General features: G+C 44.6%; 1 protein-coding gene across 2 annotated transcripts in view; it reads left to right on the plus strand.

Moving 5' to 3' along the window:
- The first annotated feature begins 9,998 nt into the window (after positions 1–9,998).
- rhobtb4 (Rho related BTB domain containing 4) overlaps positions 9,999–20,843 on the plus strand; it is a 69,793-nt gene continuing 58,948 nt past the window's right edge. Inside the window, exons 1-2 of one of the 2 annotated variants that reach the window (XM_071404106.1) lie at positions 9,999–10,193; positions 10,922–11,042. The gene's annotated coding sequence lies outside the window, so the exon portion shown is untranslated. Of the gene's footprint in view, positions 10,194–10,216; positions 10,831–10,921; positions 11,043–20,843 lie in introns of those variants that run through there. The other variant, XM_071404107.1, reaches the window with a different exon arrangement.

Below are 20,843 nucleotides of genomic sequence, written 5' to 3' on the forward strand. Positions count from 1 at the left end.
CAGACAATTGTCCTCGATCCATAGTTTTTGGAATTGTTGATGCTCCCTGACTGTCTAATGATTGTTAGCGAGCTGGACAGTCAAGAAACTGTGTAAATGTACTGTAGGTCCATTATCATTTATTTACAGTTTCCATTTGGTTTTAGTCATTTTAACGTATATTGAGTTAGTTTCCCCCCCAAAATATAGATATTGTTATTGTTATTACTCAAATGACTGTATGTTTGACACCCCTGGTGTCAGGTTTTGGCCAGGACTGTTCTGTTTTTTTTGTCACTAGATGTCCCCATTGCACCTTTTTTGTACCTTTTGTTTTTCCCTTGCTCTATTATTGTTTGCACCTGTATGTCGTTCCCTTGTTAGTATTTAATCCCTGTGTGTTCCTTAGTTCCTTGCTCAGTGTTTGTATGTTAGCACCCAGCCCCAGCCCAAGCCTTGTTGTGAACATATATTTTTCTCTTGTTGGATTTTCCAGAGGTTCTCTGGTTTTGTTCTTTTGTATTTTGGATTAGTCTTTTAGGTTTGTTTTTTCCCCTTGCTGTTTTTACCACTTTGTGGATTTTCTTTGTATTTTGGAAGTTATCTATTTTTTATTAAACCACCATCTCTAGTACTGCTGTGTCTGCCTCATCTTCTGGGTTCTGCCGATTTAGTGACTGTTTCTAGCACCGGGTCCTGACACCTGGTCTACTCTATTCAGTGAAGAGCAATATCTTTCTATCAGGATATGGAATGAATCCATAAGCTACTATCTAGAAGCTAAAAGGGCTCTTTGGCTGTCCCCATAGGAGAACCCTTTGACAAACCGTTTTTGGTTCCAGGTAGAACCCTTTTGGGTTTCATGTAAAGCCCTTTCCACATAGGGCTCTACATGGAGCCCAAAAGGGTTCTACCTGGAACCAAATAGGGTTCTCCTATGGGGACAGCCGAAGAACCTTTTTGGAACCCTTTTCTCTAAGAGTGTATATCAAATTCTTATACAAGTTACCAGGCATGATTCACTGGGGCTTTAACCTAATATTCCCAGAGAAGCTGAACTCAAATGGCTAATATTTATCTAGATAAGAACAGAGCAAACTGCAGAACACTTTATCCAAATGCATTAACTGTAGGGAGCCAGAATTGATCCTGCAGAACTGGTTTCACTTACTAGACTGGCAGGTCGGACGATTCAAACACAGTCTAAAAATAAATCATGTCCTATTTAATGATGGGCTAAACCCTGGTATACTTTCCAAGGTAGGACATTTAGGACAACAGTACATTTGCTGCTTCCCAATGGAATTTATCATGAACTAGAAAGAATAAATGAATATCCTCTTAACAATAGCAATATGGACAAGAGGCAGGCCAAATATCCTGGATGGCTGAGGATGTATGCTCACCATTCATTTCAAGTTCACATGCTAAAGTATTTTATGAACTCAATAATACTTTATTTCCACTGCACAGATGAGTCACTGTCTGTTTGGCTTGTTTGAGGCACCGATGCATATTACCATTGCTCCTTGTGATTCAGCAGCACACAAGTCAGCCAGCATGGAGCCCAGGCCCCAGGTATTCCATAAGAACTCATTACACCAGGCAGAGCAGAGCTGGGCCAGTGAGAGGCCCTGCTGCTCCCCCTTTAGATCAACCAGTCTCATGTCTCAACCAGCTGCACTGTCACTCACACCGCGGATGTGTACACAAACACATATACGTGCACAGACACACACACACACACTACACACCACAGTCTCTGAGATGCATAACCCGTAAGCTCTGACCCATACCACGGACTCTCTTTCAGTTCAGGTCAACGGTCATTCACTGGGTGCGCTAAACAAAAGATCCTCTAAAAGTGAGACAGACAACAACAACGGACAGTGTGAACATCAAACTGTCTGTCCTGCAGACATCCTACACAGACACATCTGGCTCCGTCTGGTGTGTTACTCTGTTCCCCCAGTAGGACTTTGACCAACTATCAGACCAGAGTTAGGCAACCCACCGACCCACCACAATCACCCCGCTGGGACTGCACACTGCACACTACACACTGCTCCAGCTGATTCAACACATGAGCTCATCTTCACTGTCCTGATTTCAAAATGTTGGAGGGAGGAAATTCATTATGTTCTGACTGAAAATTCTGAATCAACAGCCTGGCTGGCTGGAGTGAGTGAGTGAAGGTGGACTCAATGGCAGCCCTCTCGGACTCATTTAAGTACTGTAAGATCAATCTAGTGAGCAGCAACAACAACAAAAAATCGATGTGCTCACTTCCACTCTTCGTCTTATCTGACGTACAGTAGATCCAAAGCCAGTATCTTGTTAAGTTGTATTGCACTTTTTACAAATGCACAAAGTCCTCAACATACTCCCTACCCACTAAACCCTAAAAAGAACTAACCAGGGTGAGGGTGGAGAGGAAACCTCCTTGGTCCACAGAAACATTGAGAGGAACCAGACTACGGGGTCATCCCATTCTCGGCTGCCTGCCTGCCGCCCTATCTGCTTGCATGTTTATCTTCCTTCCTGTCTGTCTTCCTTCCTGTGTCTTCCTTCCTTTCTGTCTGCCTGTCTGGGTACACTAATTATATGACTGATCAAACACTGAAGGGTAAATGGATCCGGAACACAAACACCTAAATCTGGTCATTTAGCCCTGTATTTAGCTCTCCCTGTGATATACTCTGACCACAGGGAGAGCTGCTGGACATCACTAAAAGGCCAGGGCCTCAAACACACAAAGATGTCCATTAGTGGTATCACTCATACTCTGCGTGGTTGAAGGAGGGGGAGGGAAGGAGGGAAAGAGAGAGAAAGAGAGAGACGTGGCAGTCAGATGGCAAGGAGTGCACATGGCCTCTAGTGCGTGCACGCACACACACACACGTTGCTCCACCTCCCTGTTGGGACTTGTACAATGCCCAGATCCATCTCTGTGAGCTCATACATACAGACACGTAAGTATTGTCAGGTGTGCTCCATTCTGTTTTACAGAAAGCACATCATACCAATGCAGCTATGAACCCAGAAACACACAGTGACAGACACAATGAGTAGATAGTTTGGAGAGGGGAGAGAGAGGAGAAAGAAAACATGAAGAGTAGAGAGAATAGAGGGGAAAGGCGAGAGGGGAGAGTAGAGAGGGGAGAGGGGAGAGGGGAGAAAGAGGAGAAAGAGAAAAAGTAGAGAAAGAGAAGAGGGAGAAAAGAGAGAGAGAAAGAGAAGGGAGAGAGAGGAGAGGGAGAGAAGAGAGAGACAGAAAGAGAAGAGAGACAAAAGAGAGGGGGAGAAAGAGAAGAAGCAGAGAAAGAAGAGAGGGAGAAATAGGAGAAGCAGAGGAGAGAGGGGGAGAGAAAGAGCAGAGGAACAGAAGAGAGGGAGGAGAAAGAGAAGAGGCAGAGAAAGAGAAGTGAGAGAGAAGAGAGGGAGAGAAAGAGAAAGGGGAGGGAAGAGAGAAGAGGGAGAGAGGAAAGAGAGTCAAATTAAAATAGGAATCTTCAGTCAGCTCGTGTAACGATGTCAGGGTAGTGGCAGCTGCACTAGTCCTTGTATCCATGGCGACCCCAAAGTGCCGTCAGAGTGGTGACACTACTGGGATCGCTGTGCTGAACTGAGCTGCATTGAGGCGCACGTGCCTAAACCTGGCTCCACTCAGCGTGACTATTCATAGCACTCAGTGTCGAGGCAGGACTATGGCGGAGGTGTGGCTATGGGCAGGTGTACGGAGGGACAAGGCATGGAGCTGCTGTTTTTCTCGCTCTGATCCTGCTCCAGACTCTGGGGGGTGACACCTGGTCTCCCTACTGCACTACAGAGATGGACCGTATGTCTAGTCAATCACTACACAGAGCTTAAGAGCTTTCCTCTGGGCTGCATTCAGGATCACACTGATCATGTAGATTGGAGAAGTAACAACAACCTCCATTAGTAATAGGACTGTTAGTCTTAAAGGAGTCGTGGATTCAGTCCTGATTCTTCCTGTCCTGTTGAGCTGAGATTTCAATACGTCATTAGTTGCATATCACTGTATGTATTGTCAAAACCATAGCAATACTTTACCTAAACCCGTGTCATAGGGTGTTAGTGGAATGCAAGATGGCAGGAGTATTAGGGAACTGTTATCCCCCTACTGTATCCATGTAATCTCCTAATGCCTAGCTGTGAGTCAGTTTTACTGTAGTGACTCAAGGCCTGGCTCTCTCTCACACACTGGCCTACTAACTTATCCATCTCCAATCAATAGCTGACATGCAGAATGATCTAATTCAGCTGAACAGTGAATAACGGCACCCAGTCTCCATAGCACACAGTGCTAGCTCGCTGGCTGGCTGGCTACTGCCCAATGTGCTAGGGTACGTACGGCCAGGGGGGTGGACCAAGTGAGCACCTCCCTTTGTGAGCGAATGTTCAAGCTCAATTGGCACTTCTGTAACGTTGCTTTGTCGGAAGGATCAGCGGGGAGAATGAACCAGGCTCTGAGGTGCAGAGAGAGCCCTATTGTGGCCGGGGCCGGGCCAGTGTGAGGGACACAGAGTTGCTGAGTGAAATCGATCTGGGTAGGATTAGGACCACTCTTTCATGAGTGTGTGGCACGGGCCGGGCCAGCTTTGTTGAATTCAGCCCACGCAGGCCTTTCCCACCCCTCGGATCAGCAGTCCCCCCCCCCCCCCCCCCCCACAGGACAGGGAGACAGCGGGGTGGGCTTTTTGGAGACCACCTTTGTGCTCCTATTGTGCCCAGGCACAACAATGGTGCTGGGCATAACCCTGGGCAATGAGAAAGTGCTGGAGAGGACACTTTAGGATAAAGCTTCCATGCACCTGGTGTGGCATGAAGGAGAGAGGTAACAAAGAAGATGATTAGCTTTGATGAGCATAGAGTTGGCTCAAAAAGACAAACGTTCACATGACCCAGGTTGCACCATCACGCCAATGTTCATCACTGCAATAAAGATTGTCTCCGCCCAATACATTTGGAAGGAATATGCGCGACTCTCGCTCACAATAAAAACGTGATACTTGATTGATCTGATTAGAGCTAAAATCGGCTGTCAATGGCCTTCATCAGAAACATGTTTCCAATACATTCACTTTATCCAGATACAGGTCAATGATTTATCCCAATGATACCATTGCCATGGCCACAGCTACATGTCATACCCGCCGGAGTGTTATAATAACCGTAGTAACAGTCTTAATGATCGGCTATGAAAAGCCAACTGACATTTACTCCTGAGGTGCTGACTTGCTGCACCCTCGACAACTACTGTGATTATTATTATTTGACCATGCTGGTCATTTATGAACATTTGAACATCTTGGCCATGTTCTGTTATAATCTCCACCCGGCACAGCCAGAAGAGGACTGGCCACCCCTCATAGCCTGGTTCCTCTCTAGGTTTCTTCCTAGGTTTTGGCCTTTCTAGGGAGTTTTTCCTAGCCACCGTGCTTCTACACCTGCATTGCTTGCTGTTTGGGGTTTTAGGCTGGGTTTCTGTACAGCACTTTGAGATATCAGCTGATGTAAGAAGGGCTATATAAATACATTTGATTTGATTTGATAGTACCAAGGACCTATGGCTTGGCTTGTAGTGTGTTGTTTGGGGCCCTCATTGCACAACAGCTGAGATGTGAGCAAGCCTGGACATGTTTCTCGTCCCCACATCGAGAATGCCTCAGCAAATGGTTGAGTGAACTGGAGAGGCAGAGACCAAAATGTTCAAAACATGGTCCTGTGTGTTCCTCCCAGTAAATCATTGTCCTATCCTGGCAAAGGTCTTGGTAACACTTTAATAATCCTACTTTAGTAATCCTACTTAAATAATCCTACTTTAGTAAGCCTACTTTAGTAATTCTATTTTAGTAATCCTACTTTAGTAATCCTTGTCAGCAGGTAGCCTGGCGAGTATGAGCGTTGGGTCAGTAAACGAAAGGTTGCTGGATCGAATCCCCGAGCTGACATGGTAGAAATATGTAGTTCTGCCCCTGAGCAAGACAGTTAACCCACTGTTCCCCTGGCGCTGAAGACGTGGATGTCGATTAAGTCAGCCCCCCGCACCTCTCTGATTCAGAGGGGTTGGGTTAAATGCGGAATACACATTTCAGTTGACTGCAGTCAGTTGTACAACTGACTAGGTATCTCCCATTCCTTGACATAGGGTGTCATAGCAGAAACTGATAGTAGTTCAAATGATTTGTTGTCATTCAAGTCAAGTGGCACTCCTAATTAGCTTCTAGACACAGGATGTGTCTGGGAAAGTCTGGGAGTGTGTGCATCCAAGCTGTCCAACACTGAATAGAGGTACAGGTCAAAATCAAATCAAATCAAATTTTATTAGTCACATACACATGGTTAGCAGATGTTAATGCGAGTGTAGCGAAATGCTTGTGCTTCTAGTTCCGACAATGCAGTAATAACCAACAGTAATCTAACCTAACAATTCCACACTACTACCTTACACACACACACAAGTGTAAAGGGATAAAGAATATGTACATAAAGATATATGGATGAGTGGTGGTACAGAACGGCATGGCAGATGCAGTAGATGGTATAGAGTACGGTATATACATATGAGATGAGTACTGTAGGGTATGTAAACATAAAGTGGCATAGTTTAAAGTGGCTAGTGGTACATGTATTGCATAAAGATGGCAAGATGCAGTAGATGATATAGAGTACAGTATATATACATATGAGATGGGTAATGTAGGGTATGTAAACATTGTATTAAGTGGCATTGCTTAAAGTGGCTAGTGGTACATTTTTACATAATTTCCATCAATTCCCATTTTTAAAGTGGCTGGAGTTGAGTCAGTATGTTGGCAGCGGCCGCTAAATGTTAGTGGTGGCTGTTTAACAGTCTGATGGCCTTGAGATAGAAGCTGTTTTTCAGTCTCTCGGTCCCTGCTTTGATGCACCTGTACTGACCTCGCCTTCTGGATGATAGCGGGGTGAACAGGCAGTGGCTTGGGTGGTTGTTGTCCTTGATGATCTTTATGGCCTTCCTGTGACATCGGGTGGTGTAGGTGTCCTGGAGGGCAGGTAGTTTGCCCCTGGTGATGCGTTCTGCAGACCTCACTACCCTCTGGAGAGCCTTACGGTTGTGGGCGGAGCAGTTGCCGTACCAGGCGGTGATACAGCCCGACAGGATGCTCTCGATTGTGCATCTGTAGAAGTTTGTGAGTGCTTTTGGTGACAAGCCGAATTTCTTCAGCCTCCTGAGGTTGAAGAGGCGCTGCTGCGCCTTCTTCACAACGCTGACTGTGTGGGTGGACCAGTTCAGTTTGTCCGTGATGTGTACACCGAGGAACTTAAAACTTTCCACCTTCTCCACTACTGACCCGTCGATGTGGATAGGGGGGTGCTCCCTCTGCTGTTTCCTGAAGTCCACAATCATCTCCTTTGTTTTGTTGACGTTGAGTATGAGGTTATTTTCCTGACACCACACTCCGAGGGCCCTCACCTCCTCCCTGTAGGCCGTCTCGTCGTTGTTGGTGATCAAGCCTACCACTGTAGTGTCATCCGCAAACTTGATGATTGAGTTGGAGGCGTGCATGGCCACGCAGTCGTGGGTGAACAGGGAGTACAGGAGAGGGCTCAGAACGCACCCTTGTGGGGCCCCAGTGTTGAGGATCAGCGGGGTGGAGATGTTGTTACCTACCCTCACCACCTGGGGGCGGCCCGTCAGGAAGTCCAGGACCCAGTTGCACAGGGCGGGGTCGAGACCCAGGGTCTCGAGCTTGATGACGAGTTTGGAGGGTACTATGGTGTTAAATGCTGAGCTGTAATCGATGAACAGCATTCTCACATGGGTATTCCTCTTGTCCAGATGGGTTAGGGCAGTGTGCAGTGTGGTTGCGATTGCGTCGTCTGTGGACCTATTGGGTCGGTAAGCAAATTGGAGTGGGTCTAGGGTGTCCGGTAGGGTGGAGGTGATATGGTCCTTGACTAGTCTCTCAAAGCACTTCATGATGACGGAAGTGAGTGCTACGGGGCGGTAGTCGTTTTGCTCAGTTACCTTAGCTTTCTTGGGAACAGGAACAATGGTGGCCCTCTTGAAGCATGTGGGAACAGCAGACTGGGATAAGGATTGATTGAATATGTCCGTAAACACACCAGCCAGCTGGTCTGCGCATGCTCTGAGGACGCGGCTGGGAATGCCGTCTGGGCCTGCAGCCTTGCGAGGGTTAACACGTTTAAATGTTTTACTCACCTCGGCTGCAGTGAAGGAGAGCCCGCAGGTTTTGGTAGGGGGCCGTGTCAGTGGCACTGTATTGTCCTCAAAGCGGGCAAAAAAGTTGTTTAGCCTGTCTGGGAGCAAGACATCCTGGTCCTCGACGGGGCTGGTTTTCTTTTTGTAATCCGTGATTGACTGTAGACCCTGCCACATACCTCTTGTGTCTGAGCTGTTGAATTTCGACTCGATTTTGTCTCTGTACTGAGACTTGGCCTGTTTGATTGCCTTGCGGAGAGAATAGCTACACTGTTTGTATTCGGTCATGCTTCCGGTCACCTTGCCCTGGTTAAAAGCAGTGGTTCGCGCTTTCAGTTTCACGCGAATGCTGCCGTCAATCCACGGTTTCTGGTTTGGGAATGTTTTTATCGTTGCTGTGGGTACGACATCGTCAATGCACTTCCTAATGAACTCGCTCACCGAATCAGCATATTCGTCAATATTGTTGTTGGACGCGATGCGGAACATATTCCAATCTGCGTGATCGAAGCAGTCTTGAAGCGTGGATTCAGATTGGTCGGACCAGCGTTGAACAGACCTGAGCGCGGGAGCTTGTTGTTTGAGTTTTTGTTTGTAGGCTGGAATCAACAAAATGGAGTCGTGGTCAGCTTTTCCGAAAGGGGGGCGGGGGAGGGCCTTATAAGCGTCGCGGAAATTAGTATAACAATGGTCTAGTGTTTTTCCAGCCCTGGTAGCACAATCGATATGCTGATAGAATTTAGGGAGTTTTGTTTTTAGATTAGCCTTGTTAAAATCCCCAGCTACGATGAATGCAGCCTCAGGGTGTGTGGTTTCCAGTTTACAAAGAGTCAGATAAAGTTCGTTCAGGGCCATCGATGTGTCTGCTTGGGGGGGAATGTATACGGCTGTGATTATGATTGACGAGAATTACACCTAGGGTGTAATCACTAGGAACCAAACAGAAGCAAACACACCAAAACAGAGAGGGACCTACCTGAATTTATCCAATAAGAAACTCCTGTTCTTGTTTTTCCGTTGAAAAACGTTTTGCTATGGTGTGCTCTAATGAATACATCCCTAAACTGTCTAGTAGACACTCCTGATGCACAACAGACCATGTGCAACAAAGTGACTACACAGACCTATATCAACTCCTATGCACAGCACCTGTAGACAGGTCCCTGTGGCTGTCTGCCACCATTCTATTCAACACATGATGGTATTTTTACCTTGACATTTCCAACCAATTAATGTCATATCTAAGTGTAACCATAACAACAGGGGGCTTTGTGTTGGTTTGAAATAAACACGCACACACAGAGACTACACAGAGATACACACACACACACACACACACACACCAAAGCGCGCGCACACACACACACACACACACACACACACACACACACACACACACACACACACACACACACACACACACACACACACACACACACACACACCAGAGGTGTTGTTCATTATCACTATAAGTGTGATTAGCCAGAGTAACATGTGTCCCTAGCGATGCATTGAGCAAGACCAGATATTAATAATACTCAGTATTTACGAGAAATTATGACAGATTGGGTGAATTTGATTGATAGGCTATTTGTCACTATAAAAAAATATGTCAAATCCTGCAGTAGGTATTGTCGGTAGGCTATATGGATTAAGCATTTATTTCAGATTTAATTATTCTCTCTCTCTTAAAAATACAACAGGATTTGACCGTATTACTACCATCCTCTCCCTATCCTCGGCGCCATGTGCCAGTGAGGGCATCCATTCAGTTTATGAATGGATGGGTGTGGCGGAGGCGGCGGATGAGTGACTGGCGCTAGGCTGTCGTCACTGCTCTCGTTGATAGGCACTGGCGTTTGTCGCTGGCTGGACTGGATTAGAGCGCAATTTTCCTCCTCCACCGTATGTGACAATTGAGAGCGAGAGACAGACAGCGACACCACAGAGACTCAAGCCGAGGGTTGAACTTCGGGCGGATTTGGTGAGGCTATGGGGCAGTCTCGCACCGCATGCACTACACGCGTTGAAGGGGTGGAATTGGAGCAGGGTTACAGTGAAACAAAGGATTTGAGATGAACTTTTTTGTCTCAAAATGTCCTTACTGACAACAAAAACAGATAGTCTATAGCCTATATAAAAGCATTGCACGTTGTGAATACCACGTTTCCTTTTGTCTTATGCTTGCGATCACATTTGCGTAGACCAGGTTTCGGCTATAGTTCGATTTGGATGAACGTATAGGCAACCAGTCACTGGTTAGATAATAGTCTAATAAGAAAGATCAAGAAATGTACAAAAATATATATTGTTTTGGTAAAGGCGATAGAAGGAAACAGACAAAGAGAGTCGGGCACATGCCTTTCCTCCAATGGCCCCTTTTAGGTGTGACAGAAACAACAAAGGACGTGGACAAACTCGCATCAGCACCAGTGAACACCCAGTCCCCTAAACAAAAGCCAAGATTGTCTGCAGCTTTTGCAATTTGCAATATGCTGCATATTTACATTCCTTCTGGCGTCTGTACATGGGAGTGTTCTAGAGCTGACTGGTCACAACAAAACCGGCCCAAAAGGCATCGGAAGACAGGCGTCAAGTCTCACCAAGAAAAATACTTGCCAGTAAATATTAAGTGCACACTGTTCACAAATCTTTTTATCAGTAGCATGCAGGAATGTACTGAAAATTGTTATTGTGTGTTGTGCCTTGCAGCTAAGAGGGAAGAGAAATATACGAGCGCTGTGAAAATAACTGTAAGAAAGCTAAAAGTGGAGAGTGTGAAGTGGACTACGCAGAACACCGAAAAGATTCCAGAGGCGAATGACCATTGAAGGTAAGTTCCTTATTGACTGCAATAATCGGGCGAAATAATTTATGCTAATGTGTTATTATCATAAGAAAACGAAATTACAAGCAACTGACCACACATGCACAGTGGTATACAGAAGTTTCGCGGTCCCGCAATGTCTGAGCCCACCGTAGGAGCCATGGAAGGTCATTAGAGCACACCATAAACTAAACGTTTTGCAAAGGAAGAACAGGCGTTTCTTATTGGACAAATTCAGGTAGGTCCCTCTGTTTCGGGGTGTTTGCTTCCTTTTGGCAACCTCATAAACAATTCATGGTAATTCATGGTAACCTCATAAACAATTCATTTAGACCTGCCGTTTATTTGAGAGGCGTTTATTTAGGGTGTGTACTTGCTGATATGTGTGCCGAGGGAGCATGTTGCTGTTTTAAAGCAAATTTCATGCAATTCAACACATTTTGACATGGGTCAGAGAAAACAATTTGCAGTTGTATAGCTAATCTCATGCTATTCTACACATTTTGCAATGACACTGAGAGAATTTAGAATTTTTAAAGCTAATTTTACTGCGATGGTAGCTCGGTTAAACCCGTATATTAGGCCAAACGTTTCAACAACCTATAGGTAACAGAAATCTTATTAAAAATAAATAGAGTATTTAACATCGGTTTGTATAGCCTATGACTATCTCAATAAGATAGGTTACTTTCTTTCATAGCACCTGCTGTCAGTCGACCATGACAAAGAGAAAGCCACCACAACAATGTGTCTCCTGAGAAGTTACGTTATTAGAATGACAGCAGGAACAGTTCATACCCACCCCTTTCTATAGACACCCACTGTAGCTTATAAACGTTCAAGCGTTTTGCCTCTGAAAATGACACCACCCTCCATATCTTTATCAACTTGACCAACAATCTGCATAATTCCCCCATCTCTCTCTCTCTCTCTCTCTCTCTCTCTCTCTCTCTCTCTCTCTCTCTCTCTCTCTCTCTCTCTCTCTCTCTCTCTCTCTCTCTCTGTCTCTCTGTGTCTCTCTCTCTCTCTCTCTCTTTCTCTCTGTCTCTCTCTCTCTCTTTCTCTCTCTCTCTCAGAATGTCCCACTTTATGAGATGTGGATGGTCAGATACAGGGTTGACATCGGTTCCTCTGCTCTGTTTTTGTACCAGCTGTAGAATTTGAGCCATTCTTCCTTGGGTGAGGCCTGTCCGGCTCTGTGGAATATGTTTGTCTCCTGAGGGGGCTGGGAGTGTGTATTGGCAACTGGGGCTTTCCACTGGGGTTGAACACCAAACATTCCAGGCTGCTGGATGAAGGGTTAGCGGGCCAGCTCTGCGCAGCTGGGAGCCATATAAGACGCTGTGTCTTTGTGTGTTGAGCAATATCACACACACACACACTCCGACCCCCACCACTGTTCAACTCTGCATACCCCGATGAACGCATGGGGTGGGACGCCGTGGGGAGGGCTATGTGTGTGTGTGTGTGTGCATTCCACTCTCTACCAAGGGACAGAGAGCTGCTGAAACCATGTGACGCCTCATAACAATCAGACGTAGTCTCTGTAAGATACATTGCAAGACAAAGGAACACACACACCGAATGCACAGTGTGCACGTGTGCAAACTCTCTCACACACACACCCATTGTCACCTTGGCAGTCATAAAACATTCACTGAGATACCCACAGAGATACACTCAACAAAAGTTAGTTATTCTCTCTAAACCACATGATGTTTGTCTCCGCTGAAGTAATGCTGTTTCAAGGAGAGGGAGAGAGGGAGAAAAGGAGAGGGGGAGAGAAGGAGAGAGGGAGAGAAGGAGAAAGGGAGAAAAGGAGAGGGGGAGAGAAGGAGAGAGGGAGAGAAGGAGGGGGAATGTAGCAGGCGATTGAGATAGGGATGGCAGTCATACAGTTCTTTCTTTCCTTTCTCTCTTTTCTGGCTGCCACTGTGGTTGTTTTTTAAGCAGGGTGTCCGTGTGCAAAGAATGTGTGTCCGCGTGCGCATGCATGTGTATGTGTTTGTATGGTAGTGGAGAGCAGAGAGGAGAGCTGGGGATGAGACAGTGGGCCTCCCCAGAGAGGAAAGGAGGAGCACAGACCCTGAGGAAGAGGGAAGCAGCCTGGAGAACAGCAGAGAGCAGAGAGGAACACAGACAAGAGGGCTAGATATCACAAAGCCTTTGTTTTGCCAATACAGAGTTGGGAGTCAGGTACTAAGTCCGTTACAACACCTTGTGAAAAACATAAACAATCCAACATGGGCATAACAGAGACAGGCAGACAGGTAGAGAGACAGACAGACAGACAGACAGACAGACAGGCAGGCAGGCAGGCAGGCAGGCAGGCAGGCAGGCAGGCAGGCAGACAGACAGACAGACAGACAGACAGACAGACAGACAGACAGACAGACAGACAGACAGACAGACAGACAGACAGACAGACAGACAGACAGAGAGGCTACTAGAGTCATCTACTTGCCAAATCTTTTACAGTAGTGCTCCCTCAGTTCCTCTGCTCTTCAGGCGAATCCTAACTTCCACAGTAAAATGTTAATTTAGTCTCCCATTGATATCAATGAATAAAAAGACCTCAGTTAAAGTTAGAATTCGCCCCTTAAAAAGTCATTCCTCTTAGTTGAGTAATGCCATTAGTCAGTGCACTCAGTTACTCTGTGTTACATAGGTCTGAGGCTCTGCAGCTGCTACTACACATAACCGTGTGCATATTTATGTAATAACAGATCTAACAAACACTGCCTTTCAAAGACATTTATCTTTTTTTGATATTCATATTTTATTCTAGAAAAACAAAAAATACAGTTTGTAATATTATACATTTCTATACCTACATGTACACTCACACTCCTATCACATTCACATACAGTACGTATATACATGGAAGTTTACATTTAAGGTGATCACATATGCACACAAGCACACATTTACAAGCCCTCTGTCCTCTGCCCTCTCCCCCACTCTGAGAGCCCTAGGCTGGGGACAGGGCCTGAGTGGGTGTCCTGTTTGGGTCCCTGGTCCAGGGTGACGGTACAGATAAGCGTGCCTGTTGCACAACCCCCCATACTGACACACTTTGTGATAAGAGCTCTGAGCTTCCAAGCCAAATGTTCAGCACAGAAAAGTGTGCCTTGTTTTTTCTATGGAGATTTTGACTCCCCACACTGGGTTGTATAATTATTGCATTGTCATTTCTGGCAACTCAAAGGCACTCTTTATAAACTTTTCCAGTTGCTTATGATATTATTTGAAGCTCTCCCTCTGCATTATGTAATGACCTCACAGCGTAAACACAGATCCTAAGAAGTGGTGGAAAAAACAGCATGAGCACATTCTCGGAAGGACAGGGCTTCAAATGACAGCACCAGACCTGAGGTAGGACAGGGTCAGGGTCTGGGTCAAATGACAGCACCAGACCTGAGGTAGGACAGGGTCTGGGTCTGGGTCAAATGACAGCACCAGACCTGAGGTAGGACAGGGTCTGGGTCAAATGACAGCACCAGACCTGAGGTAGGACAGGGTCTGGGTCAAATGACAGCACCAGACCTGAGGTAGGACAGGGTCTGGGTCAAATGACAGCACCAGACCTGAGGTAGGACAGGGTCTGGGTCTGGGTCAAATGACAGCACTAGGCCTGAGGTAGGACAGGGTCAGGGTCTGGGTCAAATGACAGCACCAGACCTGAGGTAGGACAGGGTCTGGGTCAAATGACAGCACCAGACCTGAGGTAGGACAGGGTCTGGGTCTGGGTCAAATGACAGCACTAGGCCTGAGGTAGGACAGGGTCAGGGTCAAATGACAGCACCAGACCTGAGGTAGGACAGGGTCTGGGTCTGGGTCAAATGACAGCACCAGACCTGAGGTAGGACAGGGTCTGGGTCAAATGACAGCACTAGGCCTGAGGTAGGACAGGGTCAGGGTCTGGGTCAAATGACAGCACCAGACCTGAGGTAGGACAGGGTCTGGGTCAAATGACGGCACCAGACCTGAGGTAGGACAGGGTCTGGGTCAAATGACAGCACCAGACCTGAGGTAGGACATCGGTCTGGGTCTGGGTCAAATGACAGCACTAGGCCTGAGGTAGGACAGGGTCTGGGTCTGGGTCAAATGACAGCACTAGGCCTGAGTTAGGACAGGGTCAGGCTCTGGGTCAGCTCACATTCCATCTGAAATCAAATCAAGGTTTATTTGTCACGTGCGCCGAATACAACAGGTGTAGTAGACCTTACAGTGAAATGCTTACTTACAGGCTCTAACCAATAGTGCAAAAAAAGGTATTAGGTGAACAATAGGTAGGTAAAGAAATAAAACAACAGTAAAAAGACAGGCTATATACAGTAGCGAGGCCATAAAAGTAGCGAGGCTACATACAGACACCGGTTAGTCAGGCTGATTGAAGTAGTATGTACATGTAGATATGGTTAAAGTGACTATGCATATATGATGAACAGAGAGTAGCAGTAGCGTAAAAGAGGGGTTGGCGGGTGGTGGGTGGGACACAATGCAGTTAGCCAATGTGCGGGAGCACTGGTTGGTTAGCCCAATTGAGGTAGTATGTACATGAATGTATAGTTAAAGTGACTATGCATAGATGATAAACAGAGAGTAGCAGCAGCGTAAAAAGAGGGGTTAGGGGGGGGGGGGGGCGCACAATGCAATTAGTCCGGGTAGCCATTTGATTACCTGTTCAGGAGTCTAGAGTTGTGGTCAGATTTACCAAATGATTTACCAAATGGAGGTAATACAATACATCTTCAAATGTATTGTTAACAACCACCTAAAACATGTGTCTAAATGTCTCTAAAACATAACCGCTGATTTGGACAGTTTTTAAAATGTTTTCTCACAAATGTTCTCATACCCAGGGCACATGCAACATTTTCTCACAGCCTTAATGACAAAATATGTAGAATAGCATTATGAGACTTCAAATTGAGATGTAGGATCTTAATTTGATCACCCTGTCACAGGATGCAGGAAATTCAAAACTTGCAGTTTATTTGAGGTTTTATTAAAAGGCTTCTGAAGTTAGTAATTTCCATAATTAGTATTTTCTCTTCCTGCAGGATATTTTTTCTGCTGTAGCAAAATGGCTCAAGTTAAGATCTTATATCTAAACAGTACGTCACTGTGACTATGTTTGTATTTTGGAGTGTGTGTCAGGGAGGTGCCATTCTGTAGCGTCTGCTGCTGTTCTCATGTTTGTGTTGGAAAGCTGATCCTCCTGGGAGACATAGCACTTCAGTCATATGACAGTGTGTGGAGGGGGGGGGGGGGGGGGGGGGGGGTTGTGCGTGTGCATGAGAGAGAAAGTGTGTTGTCACAATATATCACTACTGTGTGGGATGTGTCTGTGTTCATGTGTGCATGTTGCATAAGTGTGTGTTTTAGCGTGTGTACATGATTGTGTGTGTGTCTGTGTTTGTTTTATTTATTTTACCTTTATTTTACCAGGTCAGTCTCATTGATGTTAAATATATATTTTTACAAGAGAGACCTGGCCAAAAAAGCAGCACACTAGGTTTCTAAGATTTACAACATAAAGCACTTCCCACTAAGTATGTACCGATGACGATGTATTTTTTTGGTCCTGTCCGGACCAGCCATCTTATTTTGGTCCTATCCAGACCAACCACCTTTTTTTGGTGCAGTCCAGCCTTGATTTCAATGCCCACAGACGTCCGGTCCGGACTAGATTTAGCCCAAACATAGACGTCTATATTTGGTTTAGATTTGGTCTGAATTTTGGTAGATTTGGTCTGAATGAATCATAGATGTCTATGGTTCACAAGTTTGGACAGCACGGTATAGTACAGTAGAGCAGGGGTTACCAAATATTAGAATAATACCCAGCATGCGTTGCAAGTATTTGTTTTTCCATTTCCATTTTGGTCACTCAGCAGATGCTCTTATGAAGAGCGACTTACAGTCAGTGCATTCAACTAAGGTAGATAAAGAACAACATATCAGTCATAGCCAGAATAGTTTTTTTCTGGAACCATTACTGAGAATGTTATTGTAGTTGAAGTGGTCTGTTGGTTTATTCTGTGATTTTGACTACTTTGAACATCGTTATTGACAGTTTTGAAGTTTGAAAAAAAATCTAACATAAGTGCTTGTGGCCAATCGGCGCGATAATAAATATTCTGTTGTGATCTTCAGTTGACTCCTTTTTCCTATATTAAGAGGCTTGAAATATTATTATTGTGATATAATTATTACTTTATTGAGAGTGTAAGTTTAAATTTGGCTGTATAATCAATGACTGAAAAATACATATTTCTGTCATTGCACCTGACGTCAACATCAGTTTTATTGCTTCTTTAATCAGAACAACAGTTTTCAGCTGTGCTAACATAATTGCAAAAGGGTTTTCTAATGATCAATTAGCCTTTTATAATGATAAACTTGGATTAGCTAACACAACGTGCCATTGGAACGCAGGAGTGATGGTTGCTGATAATGGGCCTCTGTACGCCTATGGAGATATTTCGTGAAAAATCTGCCGTTTCCAGCTAACATAGTCATTTACCACATTAACAATGTCTACACTGTATTTCTGATCAATTTAATGTTATTTTAATGGACAAAATAAATGTGCTTTTCTTTCAAAAACAAGGACATTTCTAAGTCACCCCAAACTTTTGAACGGTAGTGTATGTCTAAAATATATACAGTACCAGTCAAAAGTTTGGACACACTCTTTCCAGGATTTTCTTTATTTAGACTATTTTATACATTGTAGAATAATAGTGAAGACATAAAAAACTATGAAATAACACATATGGAATCATGTAGTAACCAAAAAAGTGTTAAACAAATCAAAATATATTTTATATTTGAGATTCTTCAAAGTAGCCACCCTTTGCCTTGAATACAGCTTTGCACACTCTTGGCATTCTCTCAACCAGCTTCATGAGGTAACCTGGAATGCATTTCGATTAACAGATGTGCCTTTTAGAATGTGAGACTGTGTGAATCAAGACTTCATGGTCGAATTGCTGCAAAGAAACCACTACTAAAGGACACCAATAAGAAGAAGAGACTTGCTTTGGCCAAGAAACATGAGAAATGGACATTCGACCAGTGGAAATCTGTCCTTTGGTCTGATGAGTCCAAATTTGAGATTTTTGTTTCCAACCGCCGTGTCTTTGTGAGACGCAGAGTAGGTGAACGGATGATCTCCACATGTGTGGTTTCCACCGTGAAGCATGGAGGAGGAGGTGTGATGGCGCAGGGGTGCTTTGCTGGTGACACTGTCAGTGATTTATTTAGAATTCAAGGAACATTTAACCAGCATGGCTACCACAGCATTCTGCAGCGATATGCCATCCCATCTGGTTTGCGCTTAGTGGGACTATCATTTGTTTTTCAACAGGACAATGACACCTCCAGGCTGTGTAAGGGCTATTTGACCAAGCAGGAGGGTGATGGAGTGCTGCATCAGATGACCTGGCCTCCACAATCACCCGACGTCATCCCAATTGAGATGGTTTGGGATGAGTTGGACTGCAGAGTGAAGAAAAAGCAGCCAACAAGTGCTCAGCATATATGGGAACTCTTTCAAGACAGTTGGAAAAGCATTCCAGGTGAAACTGTTTGAGAGAATGCCAAGAGTATGCAAAGCTGTCATCAAGGCAAAGGGTGGCTAATTTGAAGAATCTAAAATATAACATTTATTTTGATTTGTTTAACACTGTTTTGGTTACTACATGATTCCATATATGTTATTTCATAGTGTTGATATCTTCACTATTATTGTACAACGTAGAAAATAAAGAAAATAAAGAAAAACCCTTGAATGTGTAAGGACAGACGCTTGGAGACGTGAAGCAAGTACAGGGAGTGAACATTTAATGAATAACGGACATGAAACAAAACACGAACAGCGTCTGGACAAGGGAAACATAACGACAATAATGCTGACACAGGGATGAAACTGAGGAATAGACAGATATAGGGGAGGCAATCAAAACATGAACGAGCCCATGTGAGTCCAATGAAGTACTGATGCACGTAATGATGGTGACAGGTGTGCGTAATGATGGGCAGCCTGGCACCCTCGAGCGCCAGTGAGGGTGAGCGGGAGCAGGCGTGACAGAAGTAGGTGTAGGTGTGTCCAAACTTTTTCCTGGTACTGTATTTTCAATGTCATTTTGCATACTGGGTACAGTTTAAAAACGTACATTTACACATTGAACAGGCACATTGGTTTTGGGAGGAGTGGTTCAACTTGGGTTCAAAACATTGAAGCTCCCTAAATCATTTTGTGCACAAAGTGTGTACATGCTTGTGTGCGTGTATTTTTTATTTTTTGCTTAGATGATACTATGCCTTTTTGGTCAGACACACACACTAGCCATGCCTGTTATGTTCTGACTCTCCAGTATTCTCTGGTGTCTCCTTGCATCTCTCTGCTTCCTGCCTTCCTTTAATAACATCCCACATCACACTCCTCCAGTGGGTGTGGGTTTCATTAAATCTGAATTAAGGAACACCATTAGCACCTCCGTCGCCAGCGGTGTTTGTGCTTGTGTGTGTGTGTGTGTGTGTGCGCATGTGTGTGTGTGTGTGAGAGAGAGAGAAAGAAACAGATTGAAAAGACAGTATTGAAAAGACAGTATTGAAAAGACAGTACCAGAAATTGAGGAGTGATTTGTTATGAATTCCTTCTCCACTTTCTCTACAGATCTTATAGCTCTTATAGTTGTATGTCTGTCATTTCTATGTTAATGTTTTAAATATATGTAAATTGTAAAGTATTTTTGTTTGTAATCTATTTTAATGTTACGTGTCGGACCCCAGGAAGACTATCTGTCGCCATTGACGTCGGCTAATGGGGATCCTAATAAATCATAAATAAAATCATAAAATTATAAGCTCTAATTTTCTATGTGTTTGACATTGATGCCTGTGCCAATAGGCTAGATAGTATTGTAGTTGCTAGTAGGCTCGATAGTACTGTACAGGGCAGTTTGTTAGATCGGGATATTTAACCGGAGGTCCAAGGTACTGCAGGGGGCCGAGAAAAAATATGTAAAGAAATGTTAAATATTTGTATTAATATCGTTAGCAACAACAGAATAAACAGCCTTTGAATTATATACCTACAGTAGAAAATAAGAGAATATCTTCTTTCTAATGATTTCTCAACTCCTAATATTGAGCAAATTACACTATTCGGAGCCATGTAGACTCACTGTAGTATCTGACATAGGCTTTCAAAAAGCATCCACCAATAGGCTACCAGTGTGGCAAATGCCTCTGGCGGCTGGTATGTTAGAGTTTACACTTCATCTTCCAATTATAATGTGGGGAGGTCAAAATAATGAAAAACTATCTACCAAATCTATTCATTTAAAAATGTGGATTACTTCTCCTTGCCATTATCATTCACCTGATGATAAGACAAGACGTGAAAAATGAAAGTTTTGTGAATGCATGATGGGGGTTCCTAAGTCTCCGGGTTGCCTGGGAGGGGGTCCATGGGCAAGACAATGTTGAAGACCCCTGTGCTAGATAATATTGTAGGTGCCAGTATGTTAAATGGTATGGTATTTGCCAGTAGGCTAGATAGTATTGTATTTGCCAGTAGGCTAGATAGTATTTTATTGGCCAGTAGGCTAGATAGTATTGTATTGGCCACCCTGTTCTTCACTAAGGAGGTTGGCAATTACCACCAAGCAGCATCGAAAAGACATTGGCCATATTCAGCTGCCAGAGATAGAAACTAAACTGGATTTTAAATGGCACATGCACGCCAACACACACACACACACACACACACACACACACACACACACACAC

Source organism: Salvelinus alpinus, chromosome 5, assembly GCF_045679555.1.
Source record: "Salvelinus alpinus chromosome 5, SLU_Salpinus.1, whole genome shotgun sequence".
Taxonomy (NCBI): Eukaryota; Metazoa; Chordata; class Actinopteri; order Salmoniformes; family Salmonidae; genus Salvelinus; species Salvelinus alpinus.